At 42.4% G+C, this 21,524-nt stretch overlaps 1 protein-coding gene across 1 annotated transcript in view; it reads left to right on the top strand.

Moving 5' to 3' along the window:
- The window catches only part of LOC126484166 (ADAMTS-like protein 4), a 755,922-nt gene that overhangs the window by 607,598 nt on the left and 126,800 nt on the right, over positions 1-21,524 (top strand). The window lies entirely within an intron of this gene.

Consider the following 21,524-nt stretch of genomic DNA (forward strand, 5'->3'; position numbering starts at 1 on the left):
TTCCATCCTTTAAATTCTGCCCACTCTCGCAATATTTTTACTCAAATAATTTGATGTGTCTTCTGTAGACGAGTGTTTTCCTAGCAATCCACTATCGCACTTCGGAATGGAATCAACTCAAGGAAAAACTTTGCACCTTAAAGTGAACTATGCCGAAAACTCCATGTATTTTTAACCTATAAAGTATATTCTTTCACTGCCAGACTGATAGCTTTGCACCTTGCCCTCTTATTGACTACTTTTCAGCCAACTGTATGCTTTGACAGACCACATCACATTCTTAGTCAGTTCAATTGTTTTCCGCAACAAAAAGACTGGCATTGCCTCTTCGAATCTGTTAGAGGCAAGACGCAAATTGCCTAGCAAAAACCGATAGCTGTTCTAGCTCGCAGTCGGTTTTGACTGTAAGGCACTGTAAGAATTAATATGTTTAGATTTGCTGTGATTTACCTAAATCAGGTTTATGAAAATGCCGACATGCGTCCTTCAACGAGACTATGTCGTATTTCTGCTTCGTCATTGTCCATACAGCAACTTTTAAAGTTTGTAATGTCATCTATGTCCTTTATGCCTTCTATTGCACATGATAACTGTGCGACGAAGATTTGCACTACCGCCACCTCCCTGTTTTCATGATTTTAGCGATTCGGCAAAGGACTACGACGCTTCTCAATGTTTCCTGTAACAAAAACATTAGGAATAGTGAAACGACAGTACCACCTTCAACGGAAGAGGAAGAGGGACGAAGCCAAAGCTGTGGTATGCCAAAGACCAGTCAGCGATTCTGCCATGGCCATTTCAAAGAAACTGTCCGCGCGCTCTTTTTAAAAAATTTACGGAAATCATGGAACACCTAAATCTGAGCTTCTCTCTCAATTACGAGTTGACTGTCTTAATCGCTGTACAACCTTGTTTAGTAAGAGAGAACATTTGAAACTTACAAGAGAATACTTGAGAAGCAGATTATTCATACGACATCGAGGTCTAAGGAAAAGTGGAATTTTGTTTTTGGGTTCTACGCGGCCTGCCACGAATTCCTCTCTTGTGACATCCTCTTTATCTGAGAGTGGCATTTTCACACTACGTCCTTAATTATTTGTCGGGAACATTCCAGTCTCTGTCTTCCCGTACGAATTTTTACCCTCTACAGGTTCCCCTTGTAGGTTAGAGTTTTCAGAATTCCGCCTCTAACCATCCCTGCAACAGAATTTTAATATATTTTATTGTTCTGCTTTTAAATGATGGCATTCGCTTTTTACGTGCTGCATTATTTTTCAGAAATTATGAAAATTACCCCGGAAAAATAAGGTTTATCCAAATGTGAAATCATGTTCCAAAGTACAACGTGGTCATGCGTCTAGAAAGAAATATTTGATTGAAATTCAAAAGCGTTGCTGTCGAGAAAATCTTGTAAATAATTTATTTGGTCATGTGTATGCTACATTTTTACTTTGTTACAGACCAATAATCAGTAAGTGAAACCAAATTAAACAGAAGTGTTATCAACAACCAGTTAAAAGCTAGATACATTCTGAAACATAAGCCATTGGTAACTAACACAGATTTCCATTTTCAATACAAGTAAAATTGTTAAGAAATTAACTAAATTTATTTTATTTGCAAATATTACGCGTTTCTTGTTAAAAGACCTCCTTCTGTTTCAAGGTACAGGTTGGTACTTGACCGACGAAGTATGGCTTTACCGTCACGTTCTATAGCTAGTTTTAAAAAAATACGGGATTTTGCTTGGCATAAAATTAACATTGTCTTCCGAATAGCTTTAGTATGTTATACATCACTTAAAAATGTACGATTCGAAATATTTACAAATTCTGCACACAACGCACCCTCATATCTGTCATCGACAAAAACTGATTAAAATTGAGTAAGCGCTTATGGTGATCTCTTGTGAGCAGTTTTTCGTGTGATTCTAACATTGGTCACTTGACTGACAGACCGACCAAAAACTATCATGACATGCATCTTGGTGCTCTAACGTCAGGGTGCAACTCTCTAACTTACCATGGAAGTCATCCGCTGTAGTATAACACTTGTTCGAACATCCTGTTCGTCTTGCAGTGTTTTCCGTATGTTCCTTTCTTCTCCTCATTCCTTATCAGTCCATCTAATTTTCAACATGCTTTTGCAGCAGCACATCTGAAACGCTTCTATTTTCTTCTTTTCAGATTTTCCTTCAGATCATGATTCATTACCGCTATGGTGTACTCCAAACGTACATTCTCAGAAATTTCTTCCTCAAATTAAGGCCTACGTATGATAATAATAGACTTTTGGTGATCTGGATTGCGCTATTTGCCTATGCTACTCTGCTTTTCATGTCCTCCTTGGTTGGTCCGTCATGTGTTATTAGGTCTTGTTTCCATTATAAATCGCAGCGTCAGAACGGCCTCTCTTGTACCTTTACTTGTCCGAAAGAGAAACGTATTGTCAACTAACAGATCTTCAGTTTTTTCCATTTTTATGTATGCTATTCTTTTCAGCAGCTTGGATTCGTGAGCCGATAAGCTAATTATGCGATGGCTCTCGCACTTATTTGTTCTTTCTGTCCTCAGGATGGTGTCGGTAATATTTTTCCGTCATCAGTCTCAAAGACACTACGCACCAAACAGAACAGTAGCTTGCTTGCCACTTCCACCAATGGTCTCAGAAATTCCGAACGAATTTTATTTAACTCGTCTGCTTTATTTGATTGCAAGTCTTCAAAGCCTTATTGAAATTAACAGAGTACTGCAAAAATTCAACATCCATCCTATATTTCATTGGTGGTTTGCAGATAGCTCATCTGTCGTTACTGACAGCGCACCTGAAGAAAATAGATACATATTTACAAAAATGTTGTGCAAATATGAAACCCAGTAACCCTGATCATTGCCCTGAAATTTACGTTACTTTGTTATTGGCCAGAGAAGGCAGTCATTAACGTATCAGTAATGTGAACGTAGCTTCCTAGCAGATTAGAATTAAGGAACTGCGTATCTTGCTGTGGCTGGGTCATTTCTCTGCAGTAGGAGTGCTAGTCCCGCCAAGTACGCAGGAGAATATCTTTGAGTTTTGAAAGTAGGAGAGATGTGCCGGGGGAAGTGATGCTGTGAGTTGTGCGGGATAGCTTATTCACCAGTGGACCTGCCAGGGAAACTCAAAGTGCCGGCTTCGGGTAACAGCCCAGCTTAGAGTTTCATCTGCCAGGGAGTTTCAAAACAGTACACACTACGCAGCAGCACGAAAATTCAGTTTCAAAACACTAAACATTCTCCATTAGCGAGAAAATTCAGTATGGAAACGACAGAAATATTAATTATACCGTATTCTTATTTTATCAAGGCGAATAAAATTTGTGTGTGTATCTTCATTAGTGTGGTCATAAGATCTGTTGTTTATTTACCATTATTGGAGGTATTTAAATTTCGTCTGTGCAAGTAAAAAAAAGGGTTTCAATGCTTCGAAGTAAACATGTTAATTGAGAAAAATTTAAGAAAAATGTAACTAATGATCTCAGGGAAAACTAAAATATTTCACGAACAGCTGCTGAAGTGTCCAGTACTTCATTTTGCCCATGAAAAGTTACATTGATGTAATATTTAAGTGCCAGTAAAAAACTGATAGAAAATATTTTGAAAAGAAACAATGACCTTACGTTTTGCAAAATGAGTAGTATACAGTAAAAAATAGATTAGAGAAACAAATGAGGCACTTTTGAATGATGCCGCATATTGCACACAGCAAACGAGATCCCGTTAATATTTCTACATCTACATCTACATCCATACTCCGCAAGCCACCTGACGGTGTGTGGCGGAGGGTACCTTGAGTACCTCTATCGGTTCTCCCTTCTATTCCTGTCTCGTATTGTTCGTGGAAAGAAGGATTGTCGGTATGCCTCTGTGTGGGCTCTAATCTCTCTGATTTTATCCTCATGGTCTCTTCTCGAGATATACGTAAGAGGGAGCAATATACTGTTTGACTCCTCGGTGAAGGTATGTTCTCGAAACTTCAACAAAAGCCCGTACCGAGCTACTGAGCGTCTCTCCTCCTTAGAATCCTAGAATTTTGAAGACAACTGGGGCACATAGGTCTGGTGGATTACGTAGACCGTGCAATCTCAATTGCTGTATATGATTTTGAGTATTATTCAAAGGTTTGTTAAATTTTTCTCTAATATGTTTTATTTCTTAGTTTTAGACAAGTCATTTCATAAAATATTGACATTTTTTCTTCAAAAAATTGGAATTTTTTGTCCGAGTTTCTCTCACAACAGGAAGTAAGTACTTGTTTGTTTCCGCCCGCAGTCTGCTGTCATGTTACAGTGAACAGCTCTTTAGCCACGAACATCAACAACATACCGGTGTTACTATAACGCGTCGTATTCCACTCCAGAAAATGTGCAGTGCTACAACCCAACGCAAGACCAGGTTACAAACATCGGCACCAAACGAAGGAACTCCTAAAAAGCGTGTCAGCAAAAGACGCTTCCTCATATGTGAAAAAATCTGACTGGAAGTACCACCACTGACGATGTTTTACATCAATGAAAAGAAACGTGTATGATGACATAAATATGAATATCCAATCAGATCCACACACGGACTTAAGCACATTCATCTAAGCAAAAATTTATGTTTATTGAGAAAGTATGAGTTAACTTGATGTTGACTTAAAAGTAATCAACGTGAAATGTCTCTCAGACCACTCTCATTTATTTGGAACCAGGGCTATAGTCTGGCATTGCCTTCATGAACGACTGCAGCAGGGGACAGCCATCCAAGAAATAGATAGGCTGGATACACCGATACTCTCATGGCTTTCTGTTCATTGGTGGAATAGGTGTACAAGAATATAGCACGTAGGATGTCTCTCGGGGTGAACGAACATTCTTAAAGTTTCCTTGCAGAATTTTCTTTATGATAAATACATTTGATACTCTGAATTCAGGTTAGATTCCAATGCGGAAAATGAAATCACAAACAATGCTATCGTGAGAAAAATGTTCAAATATAAGAAATATACGTCGGGAAGACCAGAGTGAAGATTAGACACAAGTTCCCTGGATTCTTGTCATGTGCCTGTCAATTTAACGTCGAAAGTCAGTGCCGAAATTCTCTCTCTCTCTCTCTCTCTCTCTCTCTCTCTCTCTCTCTCTCTCTCTCACACACACACACACACACACACACACACACACACACACACACTCTCTCTCTCTCTCTCTCTCTCTCTCTCTCTCACTCACTCTCATTCCTTTGCATTGAACAGCGAAACTCCTATGCATTCTTAATTTTTGCTAATTTGTTTTTAATTTCACAAAAAAATTGTTTTGACTTATTCGTAAGCTGAATCTGTCCATCCGACGACCATTTCCTTTTCGATTTTCTGCAGCCACTTTGCCTTAGTCCCTACACTACCAATTGGTTTAATTTCCAAGGTATACAGTCGTATACCTTTCTTTTCTTGAACATTGTTGCATTTTCTTCTCTTGCTGCATTTTCTTCTCTTGTTGCATTTTCTTCTCTTGCCAGTCAGTTCAGGTACTTCTTTCTTTATTAAAGGTTTCTCCGCAGCTACCTTTCTTGAACTTCTATTAGTTTGTCCACCATCCGAGATTCCCGTTTTAGAGAGACATCCCCTTCTCTTCAATTGAACTATCTGCTGTTCCATAACGCAGTATCTGCAGCCTCAGTTAATTTCAAACGCACGTCAGAATTACTCAGTATTTCAATATCAAACTCACATACTGATTCTTCCTGACGATTCTTTTCAGCTTCAGCTTCCTACCCTTCCTATTTGCTGACACTATATCTGCTCCTCGGTACGCCTTGAATCCAGCATCTGACTTCGGAATCTCATTATCAGGATGTAATTTAACTGGAATCTTTCCATTTGATTATTAGGTTGGTGCATAAGTTTCTAACGTTTTCCCATAAGTTCAATGAACACAAGAGATATACGTAACAGAGACCTTAATCATCTATAATATATTCTCCTTCACTATTCACAAAGTCGGCCAACATAAGGGTAACTTTTCGATTCCGCAACTGTAGAAATTACGTGGTTTTGAGGCGAAGTACTCATCGAACCATGTTCGGAGCGCATTTTCATCCGGAAAGGAAGTTTCTTCGCGGTTGTTCGGTAGAGAGCGGGAAAGGGCGGAAGATCAGGTGAATAAATGGATGCATAATGACTTCCAGACTCAATTCCTGTACAGCGATCTTTGTCCTCTAGCAGAATGCATGCGGGCGTTTTGGTGAAGTACCATTAGTTCACACAATCTTCCTGGTCGTTGTTCTCGGATTGTGTCTGCAAGGTAGTTGTTGACGGTAAATGTCATTAGTGACGGTTACACCTCGGAGATGCAATTCTTAGTACACCATACCGTGGCGTTACATCAGATGCATAACATTAATCACGGATGCTAGCAGCTCTTTGCAGGGGGAGTTGCTGCTTTGTTTGATCACAACAATTCCTTTCTTTTCCTTACGTTAGTATAAATACACCATATCTCATTACCAGTAACGGACCCGCCAGGTTAGCCGAGAGCCCTAATGCGCTGCTTCCTGGACTCCGGTAGGCGCGCCGGCCCCGGGTCGAATCCGCCCGGTGGCTTAACGACGGAGGCCGGTGTGCCAGCCAGCCTGGATGTGGTTTTTAGGCGGTTTTCCACTTCCCACTAGGTGAATACCGGGCAGGTCCCCACGTCCCGCTTCAGTTACATGGCTCGCAGACATCTGAACACATTCGCACTATTCCATGGATTACACGAGACACAGACAGATGGGGTACACTAATTCCATCCCGGGGGGTACGGGGTGGCGGCAGGAAGGGCATGTGGCCATCCCTTAAATTAACCTTGCCAAATCCTATTAACCTTGCCGAACCTGGACCGGCCGGGGTGGCCGAGCGGTTGTAGGCGCTGCAGTCTGGAACTGCGCGACCGCTACAGTCGCAGGTTCGAATCCTGCCTCGGGCATGGATGTGTGTGATGTCCTTAGGTTAGTTAGGTTTAAGTAGTTCTAAGTTCTAGGGGACTGATGACCTCAGAAGTTAAGTTCCATAGTACTCAGAGCCATTTGAACCATTTTTTTCCCGACCCTGTGTCATTGGGGGACAAAGGCACAAGGAAAAGAAAGAAAGAAAGATCTCATCACTAGTAACGAAACACGATAGGAATGGTCGAAGTTTTCAAGAGCCAACTGATGACGAGCAAGCAGAGATGCACATACGGCCACCCGTTGGTTTTTGTGATTTTGGCATAGAGCATGCGGTACCCATATACCCGATTTTTCAATCTTCCCCATTGCATGCAAATGTCGCACGAAGGTGGAGTGATCTCAGTTCATCAAATTTTCCAGTTCTCGAGTACACTGACCTGAGTCATTGTGGATTAATGCGTTTAAACGATTTTTATCAAATCCCGAAAGTCATCCTGAACTTGGAGAGTCACTAATGTCAAAACGATCCTCTTTCAAACGAGAAAACCAAGTTCCTGTAGTGCTCTTTCCAGTGGCATTATCCCCATTAACGGTGCAAACGTTTCTGGCTGCATCCGCTGCTGTCACCCCTCTACTGAACTATTACAGAAGAATATATCGGAAATGCTCCGATCTCTCCACATGGCACTTCATTTTATAGCATCCACAACTCAATCACTATCTCCACACGACAAAATGGCAATAATAAAAATGGTTCAAATGGCTCTGAGCACTTTGGGACTTAACATCTCAGGTCATCAGTCCCATAGAACTTAAACTACTTAAACCTAACTAACCTAAGGACACCACACACATCCATGCCCGAGGCAGGATTCGAACCTGCGACCGTAGCGGTAGCGCGGTTCCAGACTGAAGCGCCTAGAACCGCTCGGCCACCAGCGGCCGGCCAATAAGAAAACTCAAATAGCAGCAGACATCTACAAGTGAAAAGTGACAATCGATAAATAAACCCATAGCAACCGGAATACCGACGTGCAAAACAAAAACACTACGAACTCATGCACTTCCTCGCCTCTGATGGAATACGGCAGAATTCAGACGGCCTCGAGGCCAGAGGGGAGTTCAGAGACCTCCGCACTGCAGCCTGGCTGAACGGAACGATTATACCAATTTGCTTCACACAAGGCGCTCACGGCCAGGCCAATTGCCGCAGCTACGTTTCAATTATCGACAATTGGATATGGCGTGTCGCGACACCGCATCGACCGCCAGTGCGACCATTTGGCCGCGTGCCCGCTAGTCACTCCGCCGTCAACTCGATTGGAGGTCAGAGTAAGCAAAGGCGGCTGCAGTGTCGCATCATTTGCCAGAATGTGCTTGCAAAACTATTTTGTCAGACGATGGTAATTTTTTTATCACATGTGCCCTGAAGACTAATGGTAGACTTCTACGGTATTAAGGATTATTTCAGAATAAATCTTTCACTCTGCAGCGGAGTGTGTGCTGCTTTGAAACTTCCTGCCAGATTGAAACAAAGCGCCGCACCGGAGCTCGAACGGAACTTTACATTTACGGTCACGATCCGGCATACTGTTTTAACCATCATGAAGTTTCAAAACAGAGCACAAACCTCCAGGCTGTGGCTAAGCCATTTCTCCGCAATACTCTTTCTTCCAAAAGGTACTAGTCCCACAAGGTACAATGTTGTTGTTGTTGTGGTTTTCAGTCCTGAGACTGGTTTGATGCAGCTCTCCTTGCTACCCTATCCTGTGCAAGTTCTTCATCTCCCAGTACTTACGACAACCTACATCCTTCTGAATCTGCTTAGTATATTAATCTCTTGGCCTCCCTCTAAGATTTTTACCCTCCACGCTGCCCTCCAATACTAAATTTGTGATCCCTTGATGCCTCAGAACATGTCCTACCATCCGGTCCCTTCTTCTTGTCAAGTTGTGCCACATGCTCCTCTTCTCCCCAATTCTATTCAATACCTCCTCATTAGTTATGTGATCTACCCATCCAATCTTCAGCATTCTTCTGTAGCACCACATTTCGAAAGCTTCTATTCTCTTCTTGTCCAAACTATTTATTGTCCACGTATCACTTCCATACATGACTACACTCCATGCAAATACTTTCAGAAACGACTTCCTGACACTTAAATCTATACTCGATGTTAACAAATTTCTCTTCTTCAGAGACGCTTTCCTTGCCATTGCCAGTCTACTTTTTATATCCTCTCTACTTCGACCATCCTCAGTTATTTTGCTCCCCAAATAGCAAAACTCCTTTACTACTTTAAGGGTCTCATTTTCTAAGCTAATTCCCTCAGCATCACCCGACTTAATTCAACTACATTCCATTATCCTCGTTTTGATTTTGTTGATGTTCATCTTATATCCTCCTTTCAAGACACTGTCCATTCCGTTCAATTGCTCTTCCAAGCCCTTTGCTCTGTCTGACAGAATTACAATGTCATTGGCGAACCTCAAAGTTTTTATTTCTTCTCCATGGATTTTAATACCTACTCCGAATTTTTCTTTTGTTTCCTTGACACTGTACTATAGCCGATCAAAAGTACCCGGACATCCGTATGTGCACTGAGGTGACAGAAAAGTCATGGGATAGCGATATGCACACATACGCACGGCGGTAAATCGCGTACACAATGTATAAAAGGGCAGTTCATTGGCGGAGTTGTCATTTGTACTCATGAGATTCTCGTGAAAAGATGTCTGACGTGATAATGGCCGTACTACCGGAATTTACAGACGTTGAAAGCGGAATGGTAATTGGAGCTCGACGCATGGGACATTCTGTTTCGGAAATCGTTAAAGAATTCAATATTCCTAGATCCACAGTGTCAAGAGAGTGAGAATACATAATTTAAGACATTACCTCTCACCGCGGACGATGCAGTCGCCGACGGCCTACAGTTAACGAGCGACAGCAGCGTCGTTTCTGTAGAGTTGTCACGGCTAAGAGCAAACCACATACCGTGAAATAGCCATGGAAATCAGTGTAGCACGTGCAAACAACGTGTCCGTTAGAACGGTACGCTGAAACCTGTAGTTAATGACCGGCACTGTGGCCGAGCGGTTCTAGGCGCTACCAGTCTGGAACCGCGCGACCGCTACGGTCGCAGATTCGAATCCTGCCTCAGGCACGGATGTGTGTGACGTCCTTAGGTTAGTTAGGTTTAAATAGTTCTAAATTCTAGGGGACTGATGACTTCAGAAGTTAAGTCCCATAGTGCTCAGAGCCATTTGAACCATTTTTGAACAAATAGGGACCGTCGATCATTGCAGAAAGTGATTGTAAAAAACTCGCTTGAAATCTGCGGAAGGAATCACTTGTGAGTTCCAATGTTGTACCAGCAGTACAGATAACACAATGATTGCGTGTTTTGTTTCGGATCATCAGTCCTCTGAGTCGTTTGATGCGGCCCGCTACAAATTCCTCTTTTGTGCCGTCCGCTTCATCTCAGAGTATCAGTGCTACCATATGTCCTCAATTATTTCCTGGATTTATTCCAATCTCTTGTCTTCCTCTATAGCTTTCATCCTGCACAGCTCTTTCTAATACCAAGAAAGTTATTCCTCGATGTCTTAACACATGTCCTATCATCCTATCCCTTCTTCTTACCTTTCATCATCATAATTCTGTACACCAAATCTTAAAGGCTTCGATTCTCTTCCTTCCTTGTTGTTCTATAGTCCATGATTCACTACCATAAAATGCTGTGTTCCCAAAGTACGTTCTCACAAATTTATCCCTCAGCTTAAGACTTAGGTTCGATACCAGCAGGTATCTCCTGGCCAGGAATGCCCTATTTTCCTGTACTAATCTAATTTTTATGTACTCCTTACTTCGTCTGCCATCTGTTATTTTGCTTCCAAGATAGCAGAATTTCTTTACTTCATCCACTTCGTGTCCCGCAGGTTTGATGTTAAGTCTATCGTAAGATCATTTCTGCTACTGTTTATTACTTTCGTCTTTCTTCGGTTTACTCTCAATCCGAGTTCTGTACTCATTGTAGTGTTCACTCCACTCAATACGTCTTGTAATTTTTCTTTGCTTCTGAATCAAGAGGTTGCACAGCAGGGGCGAAAGACTACATCTCTGTCTCTCACCCTTTTTTATCCGAGCACTTCTTTCTTGGTTTTCCACTCTTACTGTTCCCTCTTGGTTCTTGTACAGATTGTATATTATCAATTTTTTGCCACAACTTACTCTTCTTCTTTCGGAATTGCTTTTCACCGTTTTACATTTTCGAACGGTTTGCCAATCTCGAAGATTCTACGAATGTGACTTCATGTTACTTCAGCCTTGCTCCCCTTATCAGTCACAACGCCAGAACTGCCTCTCTGGTCCCCTTAGCTTTCAGGAAGCCAAACTCATCGTCATCTAATATATCGTCAGTTTTTTTACCATTCTTCTTGTCTGCAGCTTGGATACATGAGCCGTTGAGCTGACTATGCGACAGTTCTTGCAGTTAACTATCATTGCTATCTTCGATATTGTATAGGTGATTTTTTCCTGAAGTATGAAAGCACGTTTCAAAACTAATAGATGCTACGCATCTGCTTGAATAGTCTCTTGGTTGCCACTTCCCACAATGATTTCAGAAATTTCGAAGAAATGTTATGTATCCCTTATGCCTTATTTGATCGCAAGTCTTCCAAAGCTATCTTAAACTCTGACTGTAATAGTTGATCCCCTATGTTTTCGATATTGACTTCCATTTCCTCCTCAGGCTCGTCATCAGACGAGACTTCCCCGTCGTAGAGGCCTTCAGCGCACTCCGACCTATCCGCTCTGTCTTCTCGCCTTTAATTACACCGAGATTATTTTCCATTTCTGTACGCTGAAACAGTTCTTGCGGCTAACATTTCTTTTTCGATTTCTTCATATTGTTCCTGCAACCTTTTCTTCTTTGCGTCCCTATACCTCCTATTTATTTAATTCCTAACTGACTTACATTTCTATATTACTGATTTCCATGAACGGTTTTGTACTTCCATCTTTCATTGATCAGCTGATGCATTTCTTCTGTTAACCAAGTTTTCCTCGCAGTTACCTTCCTTGTACCTGCAAATTGGAGCTGGCATATAGATAATTTTATGAGAAAGGCGAACTAAAGACTGCTATTTATTAGCAGAACACGGGTCGACTAAAGGGACTGACTACAATACGCTTGTCTGCCCTCGTCTGTAGTATTTCTGCGCGGTATGGGATCCGTACCAGATAAGACTGACGGACGACATCGAAAATGCTCGGAGGCGGACCCATACTTTTGTATTATCGCGAAAAAGGGTAGGTGGGGGGGGGGGAGGAATGTCACGAATGTGATACGCGAGTTGGTCTGGCAGGCATTAAAACAAAGGCATTTTCCGTTGCGGCGCTAACTTTTTGGGAAATTTCAATCATCAGCTTGCTCTTGAAAAGGAGAAAATATTTTTTGATGCCAGTCTATGATATATTATTATCATAATAAAATAAGAGAAATCAGAGCTGGCGCTGCAAGATGAAATACTCACCTCTCCCGCGCGCTCTACAGGGTGGAGCGGTAGAGAAACAGTCTGATGTGGTCCGATGAACCCTCTGCAAGGCACTTAAGTTGGACTTACATGGTAGTCATGTAGATGTAGATGTATGTTTTTCTTCCTGCTGTGCATAGGGTGTCAAAAAGAAAAGGTTACAATGGTCGAGCAGCTCCTCATACGCCACACATTCCGAGTGATAAGTGACTCTTGAGGTCGAGTGACACCCTTGGACCGTAGATGACAGGGAAAGTGTGATTTGGAGCGATGAATCACGCTATATCCTATGGAAATCCGATGAAAGGGTTTAAGTTCGGCGACTGCCTTGAGAACATTACCTGCCGTCATATGTAGTGCCAACACTGAAGTACGGAGGAGCAGGTGATATGTTAGGTGGATGTTCTTCGTTATTAGGGTGTGAACCATTATTGCGCTTAAGAAAACGCCAAACGTGGAAGGATATGAACACATTTTACAGTATTGTGTAATACGTACAACACAGGAAGAATCCGGAGACGATGACTGCAACTGCATGACAGTGAATCCAGTCATAATACGGTATCTGCTGAGCAGTAGTAAGCAGAAACAATCCTGAAACGGATTTGGCTGCCCAGAACCCCAGTGTTAACCCGTCGGAAGACCTTGGGGATGAGTTAGAACGTCGACTTTGCTCCAGACCTCAGCGCTCTACATTCTTTCTCTGTTTCCGTCTCTTGAGGAAGAATGGGCTGTCATTCTTCCAAAGACATTGAGAGACCTCAGAGAAAGTGTCCCCAGCAGGGATCAAGCCGCCGTAAAGACGAATTGTTGGCACACCCATATTAATGCCCATTAGTAGGAGTCCGGATATTTTCGATCAGTAGCAGAAAGGCACTGCGAGAGTGTGAAAGAATGGGTGGTGAGCCGTGCTTGGTAGCTTAGTCATTAAGAGGAGTGCTCGCGAAAATCAAGAATCTCCGAAGCCAAAGTCATAAAGCACATCAGGTCGACCTGAAGGTAACCCTTTCTTAGTAAAAGACAAGTTCTGTATGTAGAACACAATATTTCTCACTTACGGGCTAATTAAATATAAATATTTAAAATTTTAAAATAATAACAGAGATACGGTTGCAGATACACATCATAAAAGAAAGAAAAAAATTAAATTCTAAGTTAAAGGTCCCAGTGATGAGATTGTGTATTGAAGGGGTTGAAGACAACTGCATATGTAGGAAATGAGATCAACAGAACACCAATGGCATGGATTACTTTTGGTAAACTGCGTAAGTTTTCAAAACGAAGAGCATAATCTTTCCGGGAAGGAAAGTTTGCAGTAGGTATGTATCGCCACTCCTGACTGGCGTGAGAATGGGCTCATTGTGAAGAACTAGATCCACGTCGGGAATTATTAGTAGAGACACTCTAATAAGGAAATCAAAGAACAAACTGTAGTGGAATAAATCGTAATGAAAATAAACTGGTGGTGGGCAGGATAGGTAACTAGATAAATGTGTAGTAGACAGACCACGTTGCAAAAGACATTAATGATTCAGACGACGCTCGAAAGACTGATGGATAGGTGACACTAAGAGACATACAGGAACAACATGAGTGCTTGCGAGCACAGCTAAACATCGTCTACTGGAGACCTTTATCTAGCACTAAATCTCTAGTAGCTAATGAGGACATCTTTGTTACGAGTGGTACATTAGTTTATATATTACAGCATCACCATCAAGAAATTTCACTCTGGTGTGTGTTTGTGTCTTTTGGCATCAGTTTCGATTTCTTCCATCCACTTTCGCCGTCTCTAAATAGCTGCACTAAGATTCTTAGAAGGACAGAAAGCCATTTCCAGCCGTAAAATTGGACAGAGCCTTCTGAAATGTCCTGCTGCTATTGTATAGCACTCGTATGGTGAGCGCACAATCAGAGGCCTCGGTCGTTGCTCCTTACTCTTCCGGCTTTCAGACATTTCTAGCTGGCTTCTGAGACGACCGTTTTGAAGACTGGTGTCGGAACGGGGCAAGACGCGCGTCTTCCAAGAAGTAGGCACTCGAGGAGAGTGCCGCGAAATAGTAACAGCGCGCCGTAGCCTATTCCGTTCCGTGTTAGGTGTATGGGTAGCCCCAGTTTTCCCTGGTAACACTGCTCAACAGAATTCAGCAAACATCCCAGCCTCGTGGCGGTATTATTAGTTTAAAGCCCTGTTCTTTGCCACCCCGCAGTCTTTCTAAATAATGCCGCCTTACCTGGAGGAATCACCCACCCGCTTCGCTAAACTGGCGAATCATCCTAGTATTTTTTAGCTCACTCTGTACCTCGTATATAGTATGTTAGAGGCGTCCGTCTCACTTTCTTGTCAAAACATCGTGAAACAAAGGCTATCCACCTGGTAGAATTTCTTAGGCCCTATGCTTCAGTCGTGAAGGTCTGCAATTCTTTCATTGTATCAGGGAAAGGTAGGGCAATCGTCAACAACACATTCGGCCACAAATAACATATACAAAAATACAAAAGAGAACCGAAAGAACGGAGTAAACACAGAGAATGTAACACAGTAATGGAAATATAGCTACAAATTAACCTTTTCTTTATTTTACTGTAGTTGACCCATGTCTACATCTATATTTACATGTCGCTGTACACTCACAGGTGATACAAGAGAGAAACAACTGTCTGTATGCTTCCACAAGAGACATGATTTCCTTTCTCTTGCCTTTGCGGTCCTTCACGGTGCCCTTAAGTGATTTTAAGCTGCCAGTGCTAGTGCTCGTTCTCTAAGCCTTCCCAATAGCGTTTCACGCTTTCTTCTCTCTAAGAACTCCCATTTCCGAAATAATCGCGTTTGGCAGGATGCCTGTGAATGCTACCGTAGCTCGACGTGTGTTAGCAGCCCATAGTGGCTTGCCTTTATGTTTTGTATTTTAAAATTTGTGATCAAAGCTTTATCCCTTGATATTTACTCGTATTCTATACGTGATATGACACTTTGAATGTTTGCCTTCTGATGAAGGCAGTCTTAGTAGTTGCCGAAACCTAGGTCAAAAGTCTTCATTTTTTTGACCGAAGGCTGTTATTGCTTTAATTTTACTTTGTAAACGGTCGCTGACAAAGTAGCCATGTTCAAAACTTTAATGCTTCGTTGTCATTTTTTAGTCCGACATGGTGGGAATCACAAACACTTGAGCAATACTCTAGAAGAGGTCGCACAAGGGTTCTGTTAGCGGTCTCCTTTACAAATGGGCTACACTTTCTCAGAATTAGTATAGAGATTGTGATATAGAGATTGTGACTAACCAGTTGGCCAAATGTCTGATTTATTTAAATTGAAAACGCAACATTTTTTTTTTTTTTTTTTTTTTTGGAAAATACGTTGTGTCCCACCTTGCTGCCCCTACCGAGTAGTCTACCTCTCTGACGCAGCGGCTTCCCAGTGGGCCTACATCGAGGCGAAGCCGAGAGCGGTGAGGTCTGCGGCGGTTGTCCCCAGGTGCCACCAGCGCCGACTGCGCCGGATTTCCAACCCTCGTTATGTACACCAATCGTGCACAACGTTGACGGCAGCCCGATTGCGGAGCCAACGAGCGATTCGCACGTTATGTCCAGTAGCACACCAGCCAGTCGCACAGACTCAGGGTGGTAATCTGTGCGGCTTTGTAACTGGTAGCCCAGCGAGTTAGGCAGTTCATCGGGAACTGAGCAGAGTTCATCATCGACGGAGTCAAGCGTTCAAGATTCCTTGAGAGACAGCAGTTTATAATCGTTTACCAGGAGTCTGTCTTCACGAGTTTTCAGTCAGAGGGCGTCAGCTATGCAAGCCAGAGCTCACATTAGCAACAGTCGGAAGAGAGTTCCCACGGACCCGGAATCAGCTCTCGAAAATAGGGACCTCCACAGTCCGGGCAGCGACGTGTTAAATGGCTTTATCTCTGGGCTGTTTTTTTACTTCCGGAAGAGATTGTTCGTTTATGGAACTTAGTTCTGAGCCTGGACCGACTCATTGTTGTTTTATATGAACTGGATGTACGTTTTTGCAGGTATGGTCATGAACATATAAGTATGTACATGTTCTAAGTATTGTGGGTAGCAGCGTCGCCGAATGCACACAGCCGCCATCGCCTTATCAAGTTCTTAACAGTATTATGCCAAAGTGCACAGTCAAAAATAAACAAACAGCAAATAAGCATTTTCAAACATATAAAACTCACCCCTACACTTATCGTGCTGTTTTTAAATTAAATACATCTTATATTTGGACGACTGTTGCATTATGCTCTCAGTACCGGTTTTTTTTTTGTCATAAGTCTACTGACTGGTTTGATGCGGCCCGCCACGAATTCCTTTCCTGTGCTAACCTCTTCATCTCAGGATAGCACTTGCAACCCACGTCCTCAATTATTTGCTTGACGTATTCCAATCTCTGTCTTCCTCTACAGTTTTTGCCCTCTACAGCTCCCTCTAGTACCATGGAAGTCATTACCTCATGTCTTAGCAGATGTCCTATCATCCTGTCCCTTCTCCTTATCAGTGTTTTCCACATATTCCTTTCCTCTCCGATTCTGCGTAGAACCTCCTCATTCCTTACCTTATCAGTCCACCTAATTTTCAACATTCGTCTATAGCACCACATCTCAAATGCTTCGATTCTCTTCTGTTCCGGTTTTCCCACAGTCCATGTTTCACTACCATACAATGCTGTACTCAAGATGTACATCCTCAGAAATTTCTTCCTCAAATTAAGGCTGGTATTTGATATTAGTAGACTTCTCTTGGCCAGAAATGCCTTTTTTCCCATGGCGAGTCTGCTTTTGATGTCCTCCTTGCTGCGTCCGTCATTGGTTATTTTACTGCCTAGGTAGCAGAATTCCTTAACTTCATTGACTTCGTGACCATCAATCCTGATGTTAAGGTTCTCGTTGTTCTCATTTCTACTACTTCTTCTTTCTCCGCTTTACTCTCAAACAATACTGTGTACTCATTAGACTGTTCAATCCGTTCAGCAGATCATTTAATTCTTCTTCACTTTCACTCAGGATAGCAATGTCATCAGCGAATCGTATCATTGATATCCTTTCATCTTGTATTTTAATTCCACTCCTGAACCTTTCTTTTATTTCCATCATTGCTTCCTCGATGTACAGATTGAAGAGTAGGGGCGAAAGGCTACAGCCTTGTCTTACACCCTTCTTAATACGAGCACTTCGTTCTTGATCGTCCACTCTTATTATTCCCTCTTGGTTGTTGTACATATTGTATATGGCCCGTCTCTCCCTATAGCTTACCCCAACTTTTTTCAGAATCTCGAACAGCTTGCGCCATTTTATATTGTCGAACGCTTTTTCCAGGTCGACAAATCCTATGAAAGTGTCTTGATTTTTCTTTAGCCTGGCCTCCATTATTAGCCGTAACGTCAGAATTGCCTCTCTCGTCCCTTTACTTTTCCTAAAGCCAAACTGATCGTCACCTAGCGCATTCTCAATTTTCTTTTCCATACTTCTGTATATTATTCTTGTAAGCAGCTTCGATGCATGAGCTGTTAAGCTGATTGTGCGATAATTCTCGCACTTGTCAGCTCTTGCCGTCTTAGGAATTGTGTGGATGATGTTTTCCCGAAAGTCAGATGGTATATCGCCAGACTCATATATTCTACACACCAACGTGAATACTCGTTTTGTTGCCACTTCCCCCAATGATTTCAGAAATTCTGATGGAATGTTATCTATCCCTTCTGCCTTATTTGACCGTAAGTCCTCCAAAGCTCTTTTAAATTCCGATTCTAATACTGGATCCCCTATCTCTTCTAAATCGACTCCTGTTTCTTCTTCTATCACATCAGACAAATCTTCACCCTCATAGAGGCTTTCAATGTATTCTTTCCACCTATCTGCTCTCTCCCCTGCATTTAACAGTGGAATTCCCGTTGCACTCTTAAGATTACCACCGTTGCTTTTAATGTCACCAAAGGTTGTTTTGACTTTCCTGTATGCTGAGTCTGTCCTTCCGACAATCATATCTTTTTCGATGTCTTCACATTTTTCCTGCAGCCATTTCGTCTTAGCTACCCTGCACTTCCTGTTTATTTCATTCCTCAGCGACTTGTATTTCTGTATTCCTGATTTTCCCGGAACATGTTTGTACTTCCTCCTTTCATCAATCAACTGAAGTATTTCTTCTGTTACCCATGGTTTCTTCGCAGCTACCTTCTTTGTACCTATGTTTTCCTTCCCAACTTCTGCGATGGCCCTTTTTAGAGAAGTCCATTTCTCTTCAACTGTACTGCCTACTACGCTACTCCTTATTGCTGTATCTATAGCGTTAGAGAACTTCAAACGCTTCTCGTCATTCCTTAGTACTTCCGTATCCCACTTCTTTGCTTATTGATTCTTCCTGACTAATGTCTTGAACTTCAGCCTACTCTTCATTACTACTATATTGTGATCTGAATCTATATCTGCTCCTGGGTACGCCTTACAATCCAGTATCTGATTTCGGAATCTCTGTTTGACCATGATGTAATCTAATTGAAATCTTCCCGTATCTCCGGCCTTTTCCAAGTATACCTCCTCCTATTGTGATTCTTGAACAGGGCATTCGCTATTACGAGCTGAAACTTGTTACAGAACTCAATTAGTCTTTCTCCTCTTTCATTCCTTGTCCCAAGCCCATATTCTCCTGTTACCTTTTCTTCTACTCCTTCCCCTAAAATTGCATTCCAGTCGCCCATGACTATTAGATTTTCGTTCCCCTTTACATACTGCATTACCCTTTCAATATCCTCATACACTTTCTCTATCCGTTCATCTTTAGCTTGCGACGTCGGCATGTATACCTGAACTATCATTGTCGGTGTTGGTCTGCTGTCCATTCTGATTAGAACAACCCGGTCACTGAACTGTTCACAGTAACGCACCCTCTGCCCTACCTTCCTATTCTTAACGAATCCTACACCTGTTATACCATTTTCTGCTGCTGTTGATATTACCCGATACTCATCTGATCAGAAATCCTTGTCTTCCTTCCACTTCACTTCACTGACCCCTACTATATCTAGATTGAGCCTTTGCATTTCCCTTTTCAGATTTTCTAGTTTCCCTACCACGTTCAAGCTTCTGACATTCCACGCCCCGACTCGTAGAACGTTATCCTTTCGTAGATTATTCAATCTTTTTCTCATGGTAACCTCCCCCTTGGCAGTCCCCTCCCGGAGATCCGAATGGGGGACTATTCCGGAATCTTTTGCCAATGGAGAGATCATCATGACACTTCTTCAATTACAGGCCACATGTCCTGTGGATACACGTTACGTATCTTTAATGCAGTGGTTTCCATTGCCTTCTGCATCCTCATGTCGTTGATCATTGCTGATTCTTCCGCCTTTAGGGGCAATTTCCCACCCCTAGGACAAGAGAGTGCCCTGAACCTCTATCCGCTCCTCCGCCCTCTTTGACAAGGCCGTTGGCAGAATGAGGCTGACTTCTTATGCCGGAAGTCTTCGGCCTCGAATGCTGATTATTTATCAAAATTTAGGCAGTGGCGGGGATCGAACCCGGGACCGAAGACGTATTTGATTATGAATCAAAGACGCTACCCTTATACCACGGGCAAGCCCGTACTGGTATTGTGATTTATTTATACTATACAGATTTCCTAGATGTTTCCCAATAACAAGTCGACCTTCCGCATTCCCTACAGTCGGACTAATGAGCTCGTTCCTTTCCTGTCGTTTGCAACGCTATGCCTAGGTATTTAATCGACACGAGTGTGCCAGTGGGCACACAGTAATACTGTTCCCGAAAACTGCAGGACTGGTTTTTCCGGTTTTGCACATTTAGAGCAAGTTTTCGCCACTTTTAAGAAACGCCATCCCAACACTGGAAACTGTTATCAAGTTCTCTCTTACTACATCAGTCCATATGTTAGATTGCTCTAGTACATTCCGCCAAGGCACACTCACTTACTACAGACAAAATATTTCAGTGCTCTGCCTTTGTGACGGCCGGGTGACTGCCCATTGCCCAAGCCTACAATAGACCAGCACTTCTCCAGCCCCTTTGTTTTCTTGCAGCTTGGGCGCCCACTCACCAACTGCCTTTTCATCTTATCGTTCCTATTATCTCTCCCGCCACTCTCACCTTCTTCACTAATCATCTGCTTTCCACTCCGTACCGTGAAACAACCTGGTTGGCTTCCTGGGTTTTGTTAATAATCTTCAAGAATTGGCATTCGTATTCTTCTTCCCTCTAAAAAATTAAGACACCATTTTTCTATCAGCCCCTGGCCATTCTGTTGTTTAGCCTTTTCCGACCGTGGGGTTTTCACCGTGGTGTGGAAATTTAGATGCTACGATAAGCGTGTTATACCAACCAATTGCCATCGTGGTAAAGTTCCCAGGACTCGATAAGCCGCTTCACTAAGCCGTGTGGAACATCCATAAGCCCTCTTGCTTAGGGTATCTGCGACCTCCTGTAGGCACTCAGTACGGGGACTACTCCATAAAATATCCACACTAACGAGTTTTCACTCCTCTACAGCGTTTCCTTCCTAATTCCGAAGGCATCTCGTGCTCCGTCTTTCATATGGTAAAGCTATGGTATTTCAATAGTACCACACCCTAGTAAGAAGCGCTTGCAGTACATTCAGCTACTGAAAGAGCTGAAAGCTAATCACACAAGTGGTAATAGGTTCTCCATGAGTATAAAGAGCTAATCTCTCTTATGCATTCCCTGTGGTAGATACAGACATCAAACACAACGATCGAGGTGGTTCCCACCAAGTTCTGATACGTTTCTGGAACAACAGGAGTATTTTAAGGTGTTTACAGTGCCCTCCGAGTCACTTGTAAAAATTTGTAGACGTAAGACCTTACGCATATTATGTTTGAGGGAGCACATCCTCTCTGGAGAAGATGGTCGTCACGTAACGGTGAACGATATTTTCGTGGGTTTCGTAAGTCCTGAGCTTAGATTTTGTGAATCAAAAGTTTATATTGGTGGTCAATGGGTTGTTCTGGAACAAAATGATGTTAAAGTACTAAAATAATGAAAATGTTGTCGTATAC

The sequence above is a fragment of the Schistocerca serialis genome, chromosome 6, assembly GCF_023864345.2.
Source record: "Schistocerca serialis cubense isolate TAMUIC-IGC-003099 chromosome 6, iqSchSeri2.2, whole genome shotgun sequence".
Taxonomy (NCBI): Eukaryota; Metazoa; Arthropoda; class Insecta; order Orthoptera; family Acrididae; genus Schistocerca; species Schistocerca serialis.